The sequence below is a fragment of the Astatotilapia calliptera genome, chromosome 15, assembly GCF_964374335.1.
Source record: "Astatotilapia calliptera chromosome 15, fAstCal68.1, whole genome shotgun sequence".
Lineage (NCBI taxonomy): Eukaryota > Metazoa > Chordata > Actinopteri > Cichliformes > Cichlidae > Astatotilapia > Astatotilapia calliptera.
This window is the reverse complement of record NC_137436.1, coordinates 13,327,117-13,347,298: the sequence shown is the minus strand read 5'-3', so window position 1 is coordinate 13,347,298 and position 20,182 is coordinate 13,327,117.

Sequence of the window (20,182 nt, the reverse complement as noted above, 5' to 3'; positions counted from 1 at the left end):
CACACAACATAAGTCGCCGCCTTCCTGGGAGCATAGCCATAACTCCCATGCTCATGGGCAGGATTATGCTAATGTGAGACAATTTGTGTGCATGTGCGATTGTGTGTGTAATAGACAGGGAGAAAGCAGAGTGGAGGAAAATGCAAGCAAAAGGATGAAATGGCACAAAACTCTCATTTTCTTGATGTTTTTCTTGTCTGAACACACCATTGGGTTTTTTTGTCACTCCCACTCTCCATTGTCTTGTCACCTTTTTATCCTTTTCTCTTCCTCTTCTCGTGCTTTTCAAACTTTTCCTACCATATCAGGTGGCAGGGCCTCAGCATCTGCCCTGTTGGCACGGACCCTGACTGTAGCTGCCAGCAGAGGCTCAGCAGCCCGGTGATGTCAAAAGAACCTCTTTCATCTAAACCTGCTTCATTCACCAACTCCACTTTTTGCCCTTCACTTTTTTCTGAGCCTCCTTTTGTGTGTCTGGGTGTGTGTGCATGCCTCTGTGTGTTTTCTATCAGCGTGTTTTTCCCCATAGGGTGGCCTTCAATTCAGAGACACACCTGTTGTTAGCAGAACAGGAGCACAGACGTCTCGTCCATGTACAGCGAGACAGGTTCAGAAAGATTGGCTGCCAAGAAGCCAGAAGCCAGCATTTGTAGTGACAGCAGGAGCTGAAGTGATGAGTGCAAACATTTGAAACTCAAAAGAAAATTCTCTAATTTATTGGTCTGTTTATTCTGAAGTTGAATATCTCTACAACTTATGAGGACTTTAAAGAAATAGGCCTTGTGCCAAACAAGGCATGTCTGAACAGTGTCAGTTGGATTGAGATTCAGGTACAGGACTACTGCCACAATAAATAGTTATATTTAGCCAAGCTTACAAAAGAAAAGAAAAGAAAAGAAAAGAAAAGAAAAGAAAAGAAAAGAAAAGAAAAGAAAAGAAAAGAAAAGAAAAGAAAAGAAAAGAACAAAGAAAAGAAAATAAATGAATGCTATAAGAGCGCTGTGTTCACAGTCAAGAAATCAATTTAAAGTTGAGTGTTAGGAATGGTGTCTCTACTTAAGTGTTGGCAGCGGTTTGTGCTGCTCCAGTGCCTTCTAATTTCATGATTTATAAGATCATTCAGAGCGGAGAGACTGAAGCGATACAAACACATGACTCAAGGGCCCTGTAATTACATGGGATTAGTTCTGCTTTTGTCTGAGCCATTAGGATTTCTCGAGTGGGCCAATATTTACATACATCAATAAGCATGCAGGATAAAAAAAAATGATGAACACTTAATAACTTCCTCCCATTGTCAAGTACATCTCTGCTGCCCAAGATCATGGGGACCTTTGTTGGAAAATGTCAACTCATGGGTGCACCCCCACCCAACCATCCCCCAGGCAGCTGATCTGATTCATTCTGGTCATCCCTGGTCTTGGATTCATCATCTAAGACATAACCCCTGTGCTGTTAGAACGCTGAGTGTGAAACACTGGAAGACTAAACTTGGGAGCTAGATGACTACAAATCTAAGTAACCCACCGGCATCCACCTAGGGTTAGTGAGGCCAAGCCCGAACGCTGGTTCTCAGTGTCTGGGGACATTTATGACGTCTGGGTCTGTGAACAGAGGGGGCTGCCATGACTTACAGGACTAATCTGAGGGGTTATTCAACCCCTTGGAGCTTACAACCATGCATGCTTTGATGTCATATATTGTTATTGCATCTGTCCACATTCCATGGCTTGGAGACGTGATTGGATTGTGTTTGCTCTCCGCACATCTGTGTGTTTGCCAGGCAGGATTAATGGCTTGTTGACCGCGGTTCAGTTGGGTGTTTTCTATTTTCAACCCCCGCGGATTTCACATCTTATCACACTTTGTCAATCAGACAGAATGCAATCTATACTATGGCTTCCAGTACAGCCTCTATTCTGTATTCGGATCAAATGCTACCACAGATGTAAAGTTTTGTGTCTGAAGTTCACACCCGGAATACTGACAGACAAACTGAAAGTGTGAGCGACACACTGCCGCTCCTGTCACAGGTGCCATGTTAAATGTCAGCTCCGTTGTGTAATCCCTCAGCTGTCGTGACGTTGCTTGGTGTTTCCAGCGTTGTCCCTGACTTAGCTGCTGTGCTGTGCTGTGCAACTCTCAGCCTTTTGGTACAGAGCTCATTTCCATACTGTTCCCTAAGGAATTGTAATTAAATTTCATAATTACTTTGGGGATCTTAACTCTGCCGCTTTGACCAAAACACTGGGGAAGTAGGCTACTGTGTATGTGCGTGTGTGTGTGTGAATGAAGGTATATGTGGAGCATGGTATATGTTAATGTGCCAGTGAGTGATAAACTATTTTTTCAGACTAGCTTGACTTCCTGTCATCTTTCTTGTCTTGTCCTGTTTCCCTTCCTGTTCCTCATCCCTTCCTCTTTTTTTCTTTCCTAGCCCATAAAGTCTTTGACCTTGGGGAGTTCCACTACTTTACCATATCCCTTGTTTCATTGCTTCCCATTGTGTATACACTCTGTGGGTTAAAGGTCATGGCAGGAGGTCACAGTGCAATGGTGTCCAGACAGCTCACTTAAATGCATTTTATTGGGGATCCTTAAGTTTTATAGGGTTAATGTCTGAAAAATTATACCTATCATTTTTGGAATCAAATGGTTTTATTGCCATTACAGCACCAGGAAATTACCGCACACTTCCAGGACATAAAAATGATATGTGACCATGAATATTTACAGCAATTTAAGAGGTAAAAATGTGAAAACTATTAAAAATAGATATATAAAATAACTTTCCCCTAAATAGCCCTTAACATGTACTTGAGCAACACACTTAAGCCTCAAAATTCCCAATGGTACTGTACAAGGAAGGGTTCAATTGTGTGTGTAAGTGTTTTATGGATGCAAAACTTAATGGGGATGAAAATGAGCAGGTGTTCTTCACAAAACACTCCTCGGGACACAGGGATATTCTATTGTTACAGATGGAATTTGCCGTTGGATTAAGATTGTGTAAATTACTAACACGCCTGAATCCCCAGTTGTAGTGCAGCTGGCGGTGCAGAGGTGCCAGCGAGAGGAAGGGGAAGCGCTGGCACAGTTGGGGCTCCACTAGATTTCCCTGTATTCAAGTAGAAAGCAGTGGGGAAGTGATATAATCCTCAACTGGACATCAGCCAATGTCTTCCATCCTGTGTGTACAGCACCTCCAGCACCTTCCCGCACTTTGCAGTGTGCATATTGTACGCATCTGCTTGTGTATTCCTCTTGCGCCTGCCTATGTGATAAGTGCCGGGATCACAGGGTTCTGCGCTATGAAGACTCATTGAGGGAATGGTGGGCACACTGTGCGCATATGTGTGTATGTGTGTGTGTGTGTGTGTGTGTGTGTGTGTGTGTGTGTGTGTGTGTGTGTGTGTGTGTGTGTGTGTGTGTGTGTGTGTGTGTGTGGTGGGGCCCTCAGGGGATTCGGCAGCATTCCAATACATCTCCCTTTTACTATTACACACACACACACACACACACACACACACACACACACACACACACACACACACACACACACACACACACACACACACACACACAGAGTATTCCTTTGGGGTCAGCACACGACAGGTGCTGACTTAAGAGCCCTTCTTCTTCCTCCTCACACACCCACTTATGCCCCCTTTACATGTACTACAGCATATTCTGCCACCATCCTGCTTGTGGCCAGACCAGTCTGTTGAATATGTGTTTCTGAAGCTACACCTATATGAAATAGGACACGCACATACACACAGATATACCTACATATCAATGGACAGCTGTTGTCATAACAGTAGACCAATGTCCTCTGCACTGCAGATACATTTTTTTCCTGGGACATATAGACAAAAAACTATATTTTAGGCTCTGTAGGTACTTCATCACTGTCTCCCTTCTTTACCTTCTCTGCCTTACTTTCTTCTCCCCTTATATCCTTCCTATTGTGTTCTCACCTCATTTTTCTTCCTATCAGCCACTTGTCTGTTTTTTTTCTATATTATATTTGTATTTTTTTCTTTCCCACTCCATTTCCTTTTCTTAAATCCTTTTCTTAAACCCCTCAACGTCCCAGAGCATCCTATTGTGTCTCTCTCCATCTTTACCACTTACTTCATCATTCTATACATTACCTCTTCCTCCTCCTTCTCTGCATTAAACGTTCCCTTTCTCTCTCTTTTTTTCTTTGTCCTTTTTTTCTCTCTCCCTGCAGTGTCTCTCCTTCCCCTCCCTCACTCGGTCTCCTTTCTCTCTTTCGCTCTCTTCCTCCCTTGTGTCTATTGGTGTTAGCCAGTGCCAGACTGTTGTAGAAAGAGAGTACTGCAGACTCCGGGCGGTTGGTATTTGTGCCAGCCGTTAGGCGCACACACACACACATACGCAGAGTCAATGAGGACAATGTGTCTGTGCTGAGAAGGGAAGAAAAAATGCATGCTTTCGCTGCCACCCTGAGGCGACAGAGAGTATAGCTGCAGCTGGGGTCATTGAGGGGAGACAGAGAGGATGATGAAATACTGGAAGCTTTTCAGTAACGACTGAGCCGAGCCGGGCTGGGTGGGCGGGATGAGCCGCTGTGAGCTCACTGCTGCTACTACGAGCTCACGGCTGCTATTATGCAAGAGAATGAAGCGAAGGGAGGGAGAGAGAATCGATGCAAACAACAGGAGGTTCAGCGAGGATAGTCGACTCAGTGGGATGATGTACAGAATATCATCAGCGCTGGCGCCTTAAAGCCAGCCAATGCACGTAGGGATGATTTTTCACAGCTCTATTGTTTCCAATAGTGGTGATTACTTTCTTTAGATGGCATTCCAGTGAAGACTACTGCCCTGAACAGTAATCATCACAAAGACAAATAGTGATGTCCTTAGGCACAGCAGGGACATTTAGGAGATAAATGGCTTTAATTAATCTTGTTGCAGACAGCTTCGAGATATGTTAATCGATGAAATATGGTGAGAGCATCCTTAGTTACATAGATATGCAAATAGTCAACTGCAGGGCAAATTCATTTAAATTTGTATTGTTTCTCAACACACCGAGTGTTAGCTCAAAGGAGGACAATGCATTGCGTGCAAAGGGAAACACTTGTGGAAACACAAGGTGACCTTAACAGAGTGGCTCAGGCATTTTTTAAGGGTACAGCGTTTCTTCATTGCAGGTTTCCACTCAATATCCATTTTTAAGGAGTGATGGAGATGATGAGAGTGACAGTCAAGGGCGAGCCAGTACTGTTAGGGTGGCGTTACACAACTCATAAGAAAACATTGATGAAGGCTGAATGTTATGCCAAAGGGTTCACAGGAGACAGCAATGCTGTGCTTCCTGACAGTTAGTTCTTTTTATAATGCAAGCAGGAACTAAGGTCAGAAATGTTCTTCAGATTTCAAAAAGTGGATATTCAGTTTTATTCTTGATCAGGTGTCTTTGTCCTGATTAGGAGCTAACACGCTCCTGTCTCCTTTGTTTGTGCTTACTCTTCATTTCTGTCTTATTCCACTTACTTCTTATACTTCCACCCCCACTCCTGCTCTACTAATACAGTCAGTGCTGAGGTGACCTTCAGGAAACAGAAAGTGGCATACATGCATACATTGATTCCTATGCCTATGTCTTTTCCTTTCTGTATGTACAGAGGTACGGCTGAGAACGTCTACCTTTCTATGGTGATGTTATGAAAATCCCATAAAACTGTTTTCCTCCTTTTTTGCAAGATGCCTTAATCAAAGTTGGACTGTCAGTTCATTTTCAGCTGTCAAATCATGTTACTTCTCACATAGGTGGTCATGTTGGCATGTGTTTGTTTATGTCAGCACCTTCCCAGACCCCTGTCCATCCAATGAGCACACAGGCCATCAAATGCATGGGAAAATTGCAATGAATATGAACCTCATAGCACGATCAATTAGAAACAATCGAGGACTGCCGGGACAAAGGGGGGGAAGACAAAAAAGGAAAAACATTTTTCTTTTCACTGCCATCTAAGTACACTGTTTAGACGTGTAAAGTTTAGTGAAATTAAGGCCGACAGCCTTCTTTGAGCCCAGTGGGGTACTTATAATTGTTGGGGGAGTAAGGGAGCTGAGGCATTGTCCTTGTTGTACTAGAAGCCTGCGCTACTGTCACTACAGATTGTTACTAGTAATTTGCTTTATGCTGAGTGGAAGGGGGATCAGGGATGAAGTGAGGCGTGTGTTAAATCCTCTACAGGGATCACAAAATCTTATCAGTCTCCAATCACAACTCCATCCGTGGGGGGTTACGTAATGCCCGTAAACTGCCACAGTGACCACCCAGGGCCGGTGCGCACTACTGCCACGTTGATGAGATTGCAAGCAACTGGCATCATACATCTGCCAAAAGCAACGCAGGATCAATACACTGTGGAGGAGCAGACGGGGTCAGGCTTATTCCTGGTCACATCTCTTGCAATGCTCAAATTACTTATGCGTCTTTTCTGCAGCAGCAAGACCGCAGGGATTGATTACGAGTGGCTGTGATCAATAGCAGACAAACAACCATCTCAGCATGGTATGAGCAAAGCAGAACCTAAATCCAGTTCGTTTAGGATGAGCACATGTAAATACAAAATGAGTTCACATGCTAGATCAGTGGCTGACAGTTTGTCCACACGTGTCCACTTAACTGACATCGTCCAACTTCATTCAGTTGGACGGAGGTAATGACAGTAGTAAAAGAGGAAAGAAGAGACCAAGAGATGGCGAAAGCAAGCAAAATAAAAGTTAGACACAGCTAATGCAGGCGGACAGTAGCTTTGTACTAGTCATTGTGGAGTCCACTGTGTGATAGCTTCCCTCAGGCCTCTGTGCCCTTTGTTGGCTGTAATTTGCTGTTGTCACATTCAGTTCATATCAAGACCTTTCTACAGGCCACATCATATGAAAAGATTAGTGCAGTTGCCCTATGCTTTCCCCTGGCTCCTGGTCAGAGGCCCAGCATAAGGGCTCAGGGTGAAGCAGCCGGGATGACAGTTTGGGGAGGGCAGCTTGGTGGCCTCCTGGAGCCTCAAAGGTTCTCAAGCCAGAGCTTCGTGGTACAGACAGCTGTGAGAGGCCTGGGGACACGATTGGAAGGGCTACTGAAGAGGAAGCGCATTTTTTGTTGAAGGGTGTATTGTCACCACCCATCATTTCTCATTGCCCCGTTGAGACTTGAGGAGCTCGACTCACATTTTTCTTTTCAGATGCTCTCCTGCCTTCTCCGATATCACAGTAAAACTTGACAGATGCATGAAAATTGATGATGCAGTCCTGAAATTTCCAGAAGCACATGGTAAATGGAGTGGTGTATATTTACGCAGAGCACTTTTTCAGTCTTGTGGACCACTCAAAGCACTCTTGACACCCATTCACACACACATCCAAGCATACAGCAATGTTTTACATAAACGACACTTGAGCATGCAGACTGGAGTAGCGAAACCATTGACCTTCTGCTTAGTGGACAATCCCCTCTACCTCCACAACCACCCCCCACTCCACATGGCCAGACTAATAGCAGCCAGACTAATGCTTGCATCAACTGCATCTATTAAGTTCATATTTGAGGAATCAGCGCCTCTTAGGATTTTCTTCCATCTCTAAACACATCAGACCCATAGCTAATATTGCAGGGCAAACATATTTAGACTCAGCTGTCTGTTCTCCTACATCCTATCGGCTTTGATCTTCCATTTTCTCCTCTCCTGTGATAGATATTTACATTACATTACCAGTGAAACACACACGCATGAGGGCCCATATGCGCATATACACGTTCCCCATCAGAGAGTGCTACTGACACCTCCCAGAGGGGTCGTGGTGGTGGAAGACATCCTGCACATCAGACCGCAGGGTCATCGTTATTAGTGTACTTTACGACAAAGAGCAGGCTCCAACACTTACGCTCAACTAACTGCCGTGAGACACGGGAAGTGTGTGGCAAAGTGTAAAGGGAATTAGGAGGCTGAAGAAGAGGGGAGGAGGGGGAGGCAGAAAAAGAGGGAGACAGTGAGAAATAAATGGAGTGTCACAGTTCAAACAAAAGAAACAAAAGACAAAGGCAGGAATGGGGCAATAAAGAAAGGTGGGATTGTAAGACAAAGGCACAAAGAGAGTTGGGGTTGATAGAGAAAGACAGACAAAGGGAGATGATGCACTACCTATGCAGAGTACAGCAGGAAAATCTGTCTGGACTCCCCTCCCCAAGCAGAGCACGCTGGGCTATTACAGTAATGAGTGCAAGCACCAGAGTGACGTCATGTATCTATAGCATTAGTGATGTATAGACAAAGAGACTGAAGAACAAAAATCAAGCAAAACCATGGGAGGCAGTGAGGGATGTGGAGAAAGACACTGACTGTGGGGTGTAGCAGGAAACAGCGTAAGCGCAGTACATAGGACTGGAAAGCAGAAAGGGTTAGAGACAAAGAAAACAGCAATAGGAAATTAATTTACATAGGCTCCTCCCTCATTTGCCTCCCCTGCTTTGTTACACCTGGAGGTGGAAAAATCAGCTTGAACATAGCATATTAGATAACAACAAATCCTCCCCACCTCCCTCCTCCCCCTCATCACACACATTGAATCCCCCTCCACAGCCCAGTTCACAAAAACAATAAAACACTTATTGCACACATATGCAAGTCGGTGGCTTTTTCACAAGCCAAGATCGGAATAATGAAAGCAGTGACAAAAGAACATCATTAATTATCTGGTTCTTCAATCCTAATTGGCTGGAGATTATTATCACTGTCTAATGGGATGCACAATGCTTTTAAACTAGAGCACATGATTTGAATGAAACGTACTCACGGAATCTCTCAGTGAATTTACGAGACAGTTGAGCTCATAGTAAACTCACGTATTGGGCATGAATGAGGCTCTCTTGTGCACAATTCCACAGTTCAAAAACCCAAACAGCTGTGAACTGCCCAGACAACCAGTCTTTTTTTATTGGCCACTGGGCTATTCAGAATTGCTGGGGATTTCTAAGGGCACCATGATGGTACGCTGCAAAAAATCCCTATTGTTAAGCAAAATATTTATAAAGTAACTTGGAGCAAGACTGACACTTCAATTCATCTTCTTTGTTATATGTGATGATGCTCACTTTTGGTTTTGAGTGTGACAACAATGCAATGCAACAAACACGTTGAATATCCTGGTACTGGAAATAACTTTGTATGAAAAATTAACCTGACAAGATTTGTCCTTGATAAGAAAAATAAGTCTCTTTCTATGATGAACAACATGAGCTGTGCTTTTTGTTCCTTTAAGAAGGATTCTAGGTAACTGTTAACTTTAAGTGTTTAAGCACTGTAATAGAACAACCAATGATTTAATCTTACATAAGAATAGGACACCTAAGTGTACAAATTAACAGAAATAATTAAAGATTTCTTCTTGTCCACAATTACAAATGCTCATCAATGTCTATTGGCTACTGAAATATAAGCTGCTTGTCTGAGGTATATCAATGATGTTTCCAGAGCACAAAGGCAGACTTTATTCTGGGCAGGCATGGCAGGGGGCGACCTCAGAAGCTATGAAACAGGGGGCCTCTTGAGTGCGACCACCCCAAAGACAGACCACTGCCGGTGCTGACACTGAGATCTGCACAGGAATTTACCGTGACAGCGGAAACAGCCTCTCCTCAGGTGAACGTTCATAAAAAGAGGGCACACACACACACACACAGAAATACACATGCAGACCTTGGCAGTGAACCCTGCTTTAGCTCACCTCCCTCTAACCTTGATGGTGAGAGTCAAGGAAAATGTAAACCTTTCCTCACCTTCTGATCTTCAAAATGTTCTCAGCCTCTCTTACAGGACTGCCTTGTCAGCAAGGTGTCAGATTAACAGTCATATTATCTTTTCTCTTAAAGGGGAAAACAATTAAATCTGAAGTCAGACTTCCCATAACATCTAAACCAGAAACTTCTGCCTTGTATGTTTATGTATGTGACCACATAGTTGCCTCCTAGAGGTCTTGCCGTCCTGGGAGCAAGTAGTTGGTGGAGAAGAAATACTTCCTGTATTTCTAAGTATTTTGAAAGTAGTGGCACCGAGGGGCTTGATATAGACCAAGACAGAAATGTTTACATCATGGTGTCATCACTTTTGAAGATTCGAAAAACAGCCATGTTAAGAAACAAAAAAACTAAGCCAAGAAAGCCCTTACACTGTCCTTGTGATGTAGTAAGACGGCGGTAGCAGCAGGGCCCCTTCAGAAGGCATCTAAACAACGGCAACCTGGTTATGTATTAGTAACAAAGTAGATTTACTGTTCCTAAGGGCAGGACCAGTCATTGGTTCCGATCCAGATCAATCAGAAAGGCATGCCTGTGAAGAAAGTCTGAACTCTTGTGACCTGGCAGTGCTGGATAAAACAACATGCATCCTGGCTCTGCTTTCAGGTATTTCCGGAGTGCACCTTGGGCCCATTTCACAGTGAACCCACGTATCAGCTTTCAGAGTGAAATAATGTGAATCTGTGTGCTTAAGATCACATGTACCTATGCTGGCATGCACACGGCAGCTCCTGTACGCTCCGCACATACACAAGTATGCCGCTAACATGTGTTTCTGATGAGACAATCTAGATCTGAATTTCAAATAAAGATAATGGGAAGCAGAGCAAGAGTGAATGAAAGGGAGAGGGGGTGGGGTATGGAATCTATAGGTGGGGAGGGAGGGGGGCATTCCTGAGGCCTGATGTAGGAGGTAAATTAAAAATATCCCCAGCTTCTTGGAGGGGGTCCAGGGCAGCTGACACACACTGCTCAGTCAGGGATCTCGCTGCTGATCCAGTAAGCACTCACTCACGGCCAATTATGCTTCCTGTGAAGTGTGCTCAACCCCCCCTGCACATCCCTGCCACCCTGCCTCCCTACCTTTACCCCTCTAGCAACACCAGCCAGAGAGAGAAGGCTGTCAAAGAGCTGGGATCAAACCTCCAATCAAACGCTGGCTGTCACACACCCAGGTGATGATTAATGGCTTATATTCTCTGACCCAGAGAAGAAAGGAGAACAGAGAGCAAGCTACAGATGGGAGTTTTCAACTCATTACAAAGCACAGTAACATGTGTTGAGAAGACCAGGCGTCTTCCGTGTGCCTGTGCAGCTCACCAACTGGCACTGGCACGCAATTATAGTGTCGAGAGATGAAAGTTCACTCCATTTAGTAAGCAAGGCTGTCAAGGTTTTCTTCGCTTCCGGGCAAATTAACAAATTAGATACAAGGGGTTCACAGTTCACCTGTGTTTCAAATTGTCAAAGAAACCAGAGGTTCTCACTTCTTTTCTCACTCACACTCACACACACAGTGAGGGTCTTGCCACTGGCGTCCAACCGTGTTCTACGGTGGAAACCAAACACTGGTCTGTTTTGACTGAATGTGATCCTTGTTTCCGGCCTGAATGCTGCCAGAGGCAGATTGATGGCTCTCACCCAGAGGAGGACGTTTACAGGAAAATCCTCCTGGCTGAAATTTGCCTTCTTTTTTATATTAGAATTGAAACACAGGGTCGCAGTCATGGCTGTGCAAAGGCAAAGTGTTCCCCAAGTGATAATGAAGGGAATTTAGCTGTGCATATCATCATACACACAAGTTTGTACTTCTGGGAGTTGCATCTCTAGACTCAGGCCTTTACATGCCTGACACTAAACTTTAAACTAACCTCAGCCTACCCCTGCTACTAATCCTTATCTTAAACAAAATTCTTCAATCTTGTTTTCATAATTCTGACCATCTCATCTCTGCTATGACAGCACGAGAAAAGAAACTGACAGAGCCCATCCAACCCATCCAAATTGGAAAAAAACAGCCCTATAGTTAAAACTACCTTATAGGTCAAGACTGAACTACTGAACCTTAGTAGATGTTTACAACAGAAACTCTATGTATACTTTTCACCCTGTGTGATATTGAGATAATGCAAAATAAATCAAAACTTGTGTTTTTTAAAAGTCATTAAAGATGTATGCTGTAGAGCCATTCCACCTTGGAAAAAGAACAGTTCAAAGAAATCATTAAAACACCCAAATTACCATTCATGCCCATGATGAGTGCAAAAACCTCTGACCACAAGTATATATGGGTTAACGTGTTTATTAACCCATCACACTCATTGGCAAAGCCATTTCATTTCCTCATATGTCACTGAATAGTGAAAACCTCTGGGCTGTTGACTTATTGACAAGCGGACACCACAATGGATGATTCCACAAATTTGATTTAGCAGCTTTTCACGCCTGATGCCCTTCCTGATGTAACCCTCCAAAGGACTTGTCTCCTCCCGCTCTCCAGACATTAATCATTTGGATGTTAGGCAAATGTGTTAACCACTACACTATGGAGCCACAGTGTTAACACATATACAGTACTGTGCAAAAGTCTTGAATCTTTATGTTTTAGTAGGAAAATGGAAAATACAGACATGCAAACATAAATGGAAATATATTTTAAAAAATACAAAAACAGTTTGTAAAATTCAACCTTGGTGTGGTATGACCACCTTCATTTATCAACACAACCCTAACTCTCTTAGGTAAAGTTTAAACAGTCTTCTGGAACAGTGCTGCAGGCATGTTGAAGGACATTGAAAGCTCTTTTTTAGATGTTGGCTGTCTTTTGTTTTTTCTTTCTCGAGATTATCCGATGCTGCTTCAGTAATGTCTGGGAGTGATATGCAAACCATGAAAGATCCTCCTCTGTGCTTTACAGATGGCTGTAGACACTCACTGTTGAATCAAATCATCTGCTTGTCTAACTTCCCCAGATTTTTTAAGGACACACTGCACAGTACATAGAGATATGCCAGATTTACCGATATTAGCTCTTGGGTAATTGCCTTGTTGTTTAAAAATACTATTTTTTAAGCCTTTTTGTCACTGGCAACAAAGTTCCTAAAAATAGAATTTAAAATTGTTAGATTAGCATGGGCTCTTTGCTAAATTGTCTGTTATTTGTAGACTGCTAACTCAAGGGATGAACACTGATTCACTCCTTGAGTTAGGCGACTTTTATATGCCTGAATGATTCATGGGTCTGTGTTACATGGCTTAAAAAAAACCCTACATAAACAACCAAAAATTCCTTTTAGAGATGGTCAGGTAAAAGGGCCGGACTAAAACTGAGCAAAAGGCAGCCAATATCTAAAGACAAACTTCTAAAAACTTCAGAGAAGCTTTTGTAGCACTGCTGCTCAAGACCATTTTGAAAAATGATTACAACAGTTTGGCTTCTTGGAACCAAACTGAAAGGAGTTAGCAGTGGATTAAACATTTTGCACAGTAATGTAGGCCAAGTTTCCCTAATATCATGTCTTACCGGCAGAGCAACTTTAAAATAAGGAGCACACTCTCAGGATCTGAACATGTAGCTGGTCCTAACTATACAGGAAGTATAAGAAACCTCATTGTCAAGTATACAGAGACATGCAAACACAACACAAAGTCTCATAAATACGCATTGAAGGATGTATTTGTACACACAATCCTACTCCCTGTCTTTATAGCTTAAATGTGTTTACACATGTGAAAACTAACAAAGATGTACAGTACATGCCTGCGTATACAATGAAACAAACAGCAACAAACATTATTTACAGTGGGTGTTACAGTTTGCCTCCTCATCCCGCATCTCCTAAACATCTTGTGTTATCCCCACCCCCACCACACACTAATTAAACTGAACTGAAATGAAAAGCTGATCTGCCATTCCTCCAAAGCAGCAGGAAGATAGAGCAGTGATTTCCGCTGTGAATCGATAAGTCAGAAAGACGAACACTTATTAAAGTTTCAGCGGAAGAAAAAATAAGATAAGGAAAGACAAGAAGGGAAGATAGAGGGAAGAGGCTACACAGGATAATGACTGGTGCTATCAGACATGTTGCATCAGGCAAACTGTTGTGTATTAATTGCTGTGGGCTTCACATTTCTTCATTTCTGTCCATCAGATTTCTTCATGTTGCATATCGGTTACTGTGAGATAAGAGGAGATAAACTGTAGATACAAACACTAAAACAGAGGGGAGAGGAGGAGGGGGTGGCGTGAAAGCAACAAAGAGCATAAGAAACTGAGAGGGGAGATGTGGAGGAAGAGAGATAGACGGGCTGTGGTGACAGTGATAGAGAATGAGCAGACTCCTGGGACAGCAGAAGCGAGTCCATCGATTTAGGACAGTAAGCTGGCTCACATTTCCCCTCCTCAGCAGTAATAGCAGCGCTTTGCCATGGAACTGAGCCTCATATCCCGTCTGGACAGGGTCACCTCCACTTTATAAGTGTGTGTGTGTGTGTGTGTGTGTGTGTGTGTGTGTGTGTGTGTGTGTGTGTGTGTGTGTGTGTGTGTTGAATGAGGGGATGTTGGGGGCTGGAGGGTCATGTGCATGTGTACAAAGACAGGAAAACATAAAATGTGGTATTGAATTTTTTAAGTTTGTTTGTTGTTTGTTTTTTTTACACAGACTAAACAAGAGCCACATACAAATAACTTACTTCCATGGTATATCACATAGATATAAGACAGCCCGAAATGAGCTTCTTTTTGTTGCCCTGGTTTACAACCACATGGCATCTAAGCATTCTGTAAAGTCTGGCGCATCCCATAAGTCATATGTTGGCCTCATCAGAGGGAACTGATAGCCTGTATGAATCACATCTATCCAGAAGGGTGGACTACAGGGAGACTGGACTGGGTTCTCAAAGCCGTCCAGTGTCATCCAAGAGGGCCAAACCATGTGACAGACGACCGAGCATGTGGCATCTCCCTGACCCCTGACCCGGAAACCTTTCCCCTATCTGCCCCTGCTGTGGCTAACGGATGGCCCGGGACCTCAGTGACCACTGACCACTGGGACTCTTTTGTGTTAGTGATCAATCACATCAGAAGAGGTCACACAGGGGTCAGATCCCAACCAGGTGAACTTTGACTCTCCAGTGTGGGATCTAGCTTGTGGTATTTGGGTAGGGTGTCTATAGGACAGATAACACTGAGATCTGCAGATAGATGACAGATACGACAGATACAACATTAGCAATGTGTGTGTTTATGAAAACTGACCACAAAGCCTGCACACACTTGACAATCCGATGCAAGGACACCAACTCCAAGCAGAGAAAAAAGCAAAAATAAAACAACAACAGGTCTTCTGTATCAATTGAGAATTCCATAGAGAGAAAATCTACAAATTCTCTGGCTATTCACATTTTTCCAAGTGGTCAGCTAAGGACTGTTTTCTGGACTTGAGTCAAAACCTTTTCAGTACCACTTAGGTTTATACCCCACCTGATAAAGATGACCACCCAGGAAGCCAGCGACATTTACAGTGAGCCGTTTCAGCCCATTAGCCAGCATCAGATCCCCAAGCTTCAGCACCTCGTGAGCAACATGACCAGCGGGTCTAGGATTTAACTAAACCACAAGAGCACCGCCATCACCACCTCCTCAATCATAAAGCCTGGTACTCTAACAGGAAGAAGAAATATGGTTTCTCATAGATTCCTTCCTGCTTGTAAGGGACCAAGCAGTCGAAGGATGCCCAGGCATAGGTATAATTTTTAAAATGTGGGTTTTTTTATACCCCATAAACACAAAGACAATATCAAGAAATATAATCCTAAATAGGCTATTTTAAGAAATATGTCAGTCTAAAAAAAAAAAAAAGAGGTCAACTGATTAGAACTCTACACGAAAACAATGCCTAACAAAACCTAAACAAAGTGACCTAACTCAATGAAAGACAGCTCAGTCTATATACTAGCCACAGGTGCAATAAATAATCTTATATACAGAAACCACATTCTCACCCATGTGGACAAAGACGATGGTTCAGTCCATTTTGCTGGCCCTTTGGCTTAAAACAGCTGAAAACCAATTGCGCATGCCATCATTTATTATACAATGTAGTGTCATGATGTGTAGTAAAACAACAAACCAAAATTGATTAAATCAAACTAACTGTGCAACAATGTGGGAGCATAAAGTCTTGTGGTTGTGGACGTGACATCACACTGCTGTTTTACTGCTATTATCTCACATAAATTCTCACCCAAAATCATGATGAAATGACAAAGGGAAACTGTGGATAACAGTTTATATCCTATACATGAATCTGTGTGTCGGTTGGGGGACGTCAGTGTGTGTGTGTGTGTGTGTGTGTGTGTGTGTGTGTGTGTGTGTGTGTGTGTGTGTGTGTGTGTGAGTATGAGAGAAAGAGAGACCCAGATGTTCTTACAGGAAGAGACAAATTTAGAGTTCATCCCTCGTATATTTGGACATCACTCACTGACTGATTTATAGAAACAAAAAAAGAAGTTCAAAGACATTTTAACCCAAAATATCTTCAATTTCACGACTCTGAAATGTCAGGGGCAGCCCTGTAGACAGTTTCATAGATTTAACTTTCTACGTTCACAGACTGAACTTCTGAACTCGAAGTTAAAGTTAAAAACCACAGAGGACTCGTCATTCATGTACACTAAACTCACAGCACTCTTGCCCCTGGTTGGCTTCGCCGCTCGAGGGACGCATCTTAAGCACTGCTAAACTAACATCACACTGGTCTCGGGTCAGGAATTAAACACAAGAGAAAAGAGGGGCTATAGAATGATTTTGGCCTGTGGCAGGCGCTTCTCACAGGAAGTTTATTTTTGTCGAGAGCCACACGGCTCACATACAGAGAAAACATCCAGAGAGAGCTGCCCGCGCACACTTTCAAACATAAACACAGACATGAATGATTAACAGGGAAATTCCTCTTTCATTCATACTATATCATACAAGCATATTAGAAATGTTACTAATGGGGCTTTTCTCTTTTGAAATCTTTCTCTGAAGTGCAAGGTGTTTTTAAAAAAAACCCTGTTGTGGCATTTTTTTTTTCTTTTCAAAATACTGAGCCTCTCTCACTTTGACCATCTGGCTGGTCAAACAGATAGTAGTCTCAAAGGTCACAACAGCTAGGGTCCTTCATGACCCTGTCAATACCAGTGCCGCACTTATCTGTAATGGAAGCCATTCTGTGAGACTGGTAAGTGTGGTGGGGGGTTGTGCGCTGGGTACTGCGAGCAAGTGTGTGTATGCATTTGTCTTCATATGTGTGAGCAGTGACTGTGCTCAAATTATTCAAGTGTGAGGACTGTGTCCTTGAAATGCTCACCGGTCAAGGGTGCATCTGTCAACTGTCTGCTGGTGTCTGAGTGCGCAACAAAAGGCAAAGTAAGTGTGTCACCTGTTTCTGGGAACTAGTACATCAAGGGGTTAGTATGGGCTGGAAACAGCACTCTGATGGGCGGCTGAACACTAAATAATAATAAAAATAATAATAATACTAAGCTTGTTTTTTTGTTTTATGTATTGTACTGTGCAAAAGTCTCGAGTCACTCCTCAAGTCTTTATGTTTTTGATATGAAAATGGGAAAAGGTGCAGCAATTTATTGAAGCATGTAAACATGCATGGGAGTGCAGCATACCCATGTATAACCAGTAAAACCATGTTTGTATAATTCTAATGAGCTTGAAAGCCAGTATTTGGTATGATTGCCTTTAGTCTTGGACGTAGCCTAAACTCTCTTAGAGCAAGCTTATTTGTAGTTTCCTTTAAGTAGTCTTTAGGAAAAGTTCTCCAGGGTTCTTGAAGGAAAAGAATGCATATTTGAATTCATCACTCCATAAGATCTGGTGCTTCTGATTTTCAGTCCATTTCTTGTGTAATTTATCATACATCAGCCTTTTATCCCTGTTTCCCTTCCTTAAGAACAGTCACTCTTCTACTGAAGAAATCTTGGACAAAGCTTCAGCAAACAGCAGATGGGTCCACTCAGGGTTTAGAGGCATCCCAAGTCTTTGTTGGATTTTTGTTATTAAGGACATAAGTGTCAGATACTATTCATCTGCAATAGATAGTTGACAAGCCTGCCACTACTTCTTCTGTCCTCCGCCTGTTCAGCTCAATGTTTTTTCAAGTACAGACTGCACACTTCCAAGTTTTCATAAACTGGTGCAAAAATTGAATTTTATGCTTTTATGCATTATCATTGCCATTTTTCATCGATTCATCTGTTGAAATATGAACAAATTATGTGTTTTTGTGACCGCTACACTGCTGTAGTAGATCTTAAAGTACCCGCACCCACCAAATGATGCTTTAACCCATTTCTGTCTACCCTGTGTCTTTCACACAATAAAGGACATAATGTATACGAGAGTAGCAGCCTATAAAAAGCCTTGTTGGAATGAAAGCGTCCTAGCTGTAGCTAGCACTGGGAGCATGGATGTTCCTGCGCTTGAGCCAGATAATAATGAAATGCTGGTGTCAGACAAGAGACAGGGAAAAGAATCAGGCCTGTGGAACAGAGGGCTAATAATAGCAGCTGAAACTGTGCTATTCCCACCACTGACTGAGGGACCATCATCACACTTCTACGCACACACACAGAGGCTCAGACAGACACACACACACTGGCTTGGCACAGAGTTTAAACAGTAACCTGATCAAGCCACCGCAGAAACCAAAGCAATCAGGAATCAAAGCAAATCCAGTATGCGTGCAGAACGTGCATGTGCGTGCATGTGCCGTACAAATGTGAACACGTGAGGAAGTGTGTGTACAGCGAGTAGGGCGAGCGAGCCAAAGATAAATGGAAGCAGAGTTTGGTGGAAACCACTTTCCCCTCCATAAAGTGAAGGAGAGCATGTCTCTGATGTGCCCTACCAGAGAGGAAAGAAGGCCTTTCATTCAGCATGAGGAGATCTGTCTCTTCTCCTCTAGCCCTTCATTTCCCCCCTCATCTTCACTCCTAGAGAGCATCTGAAGCCCATTCTCTCCCTCCGCTCCCCTCTCCATCAGCCGCAAATATAACAAAAGTCTCTCCCTGACAAGACGAAAGGCTTTCTGCTCCTAATTGTACCCAGCCGTCACAGAGACGAAGGAGGTGAGGAGATCGGGAGAGAAGAGGAGGGACGAAAGAGGAGAGGAGAAAGGACTAGGACAGGGAAGTGGACTTAAAGCAGGAGAGAAGAAAGGAAGAAATGAAAGATGTGTTTGTTCAGTACCTCATGCTGACACGTCTCTCTTATCTCTTGCCCAGCCAAACCATATGCCCCTAGGCCACAGAGGGAGGGAGGAGAGAAAGATGAGGTGTAAGTGTGTGAGAAGGATATAATAAGTCTTTGCAGGATGCAGAAAATTGTGAAAGAGGCATATGCCATGCGTACTGTAGGTATGAGTTATTCAAGGTCAGCCAGGGAGACAGACACAGAAATCTGAAGATGAATAGAAGGCGTGAAGAGCGGACGGAGAAGAGATACATGGTGAGGCCCTGTCTCGAACCAAAGGGGCTTCTGCCTTGACCCACAGCCCTTTCGCTTCCCCGCAGCTTCTCGGTTGCCTGTTGACCACACACGCCGCCTGGCACAGCGCGGACGCCAACGCCACACGACACAGAGTCTCAGACACTCCAGCAGCAGGAGCCATCAGGCCTGGCTGAATGGAGGAAGAAGAAGCAGAAAAAAACATAAGCGTTTTGGTAATGCACAGGCTTTCAGTCTGTGGAAATACAACAGCGGACTCAAATAGTGAATGTCAAGCATGATTTCGACTGCTACTGTATTTTGGAACAGTTCTGTTTGGTTAATTTTGGGTTACGGACAGAAATCAAAGCTTGTCAAGACCTTAACATATAGCGAAAGGTTTGATTTGTTAAGTCGAATGGTGATTTTAATGTTCACAGTAGCAGCCTGACTGGGTGACCGGGGCATTGGCTATATGTGTGTGTGTGTGTGTGTGTGTGGGTGGGTGGGTGGGTGTTTGTGACTGGCCTCACATGTTCAACTCCAACTGAACCATGTGTCTGATTCTCCCTGTTTATTGGCTGAAAACTGATACCTTTAAGGGCTTCATTCATGCCACATTACGTGAGGTAAATTCAATATCTCAGACATCATGATTGGCCCATTCACCTCCTTGCCCTGGGTGATTTTTACATGTTGGATGTCTGCGCCTCCCAGCGTTTTCCTTCACAGAAACTGCTGTGTTTCCCAGCGCTCTGCTGCTCAGCCTAATTTCTCTTCAACACCTTCAGTCTGGGACACTATACGTGCCCAGAGGGCCAGTGAAGTCGGTTTTATTTTATTCAGTGTGAGTTTTAC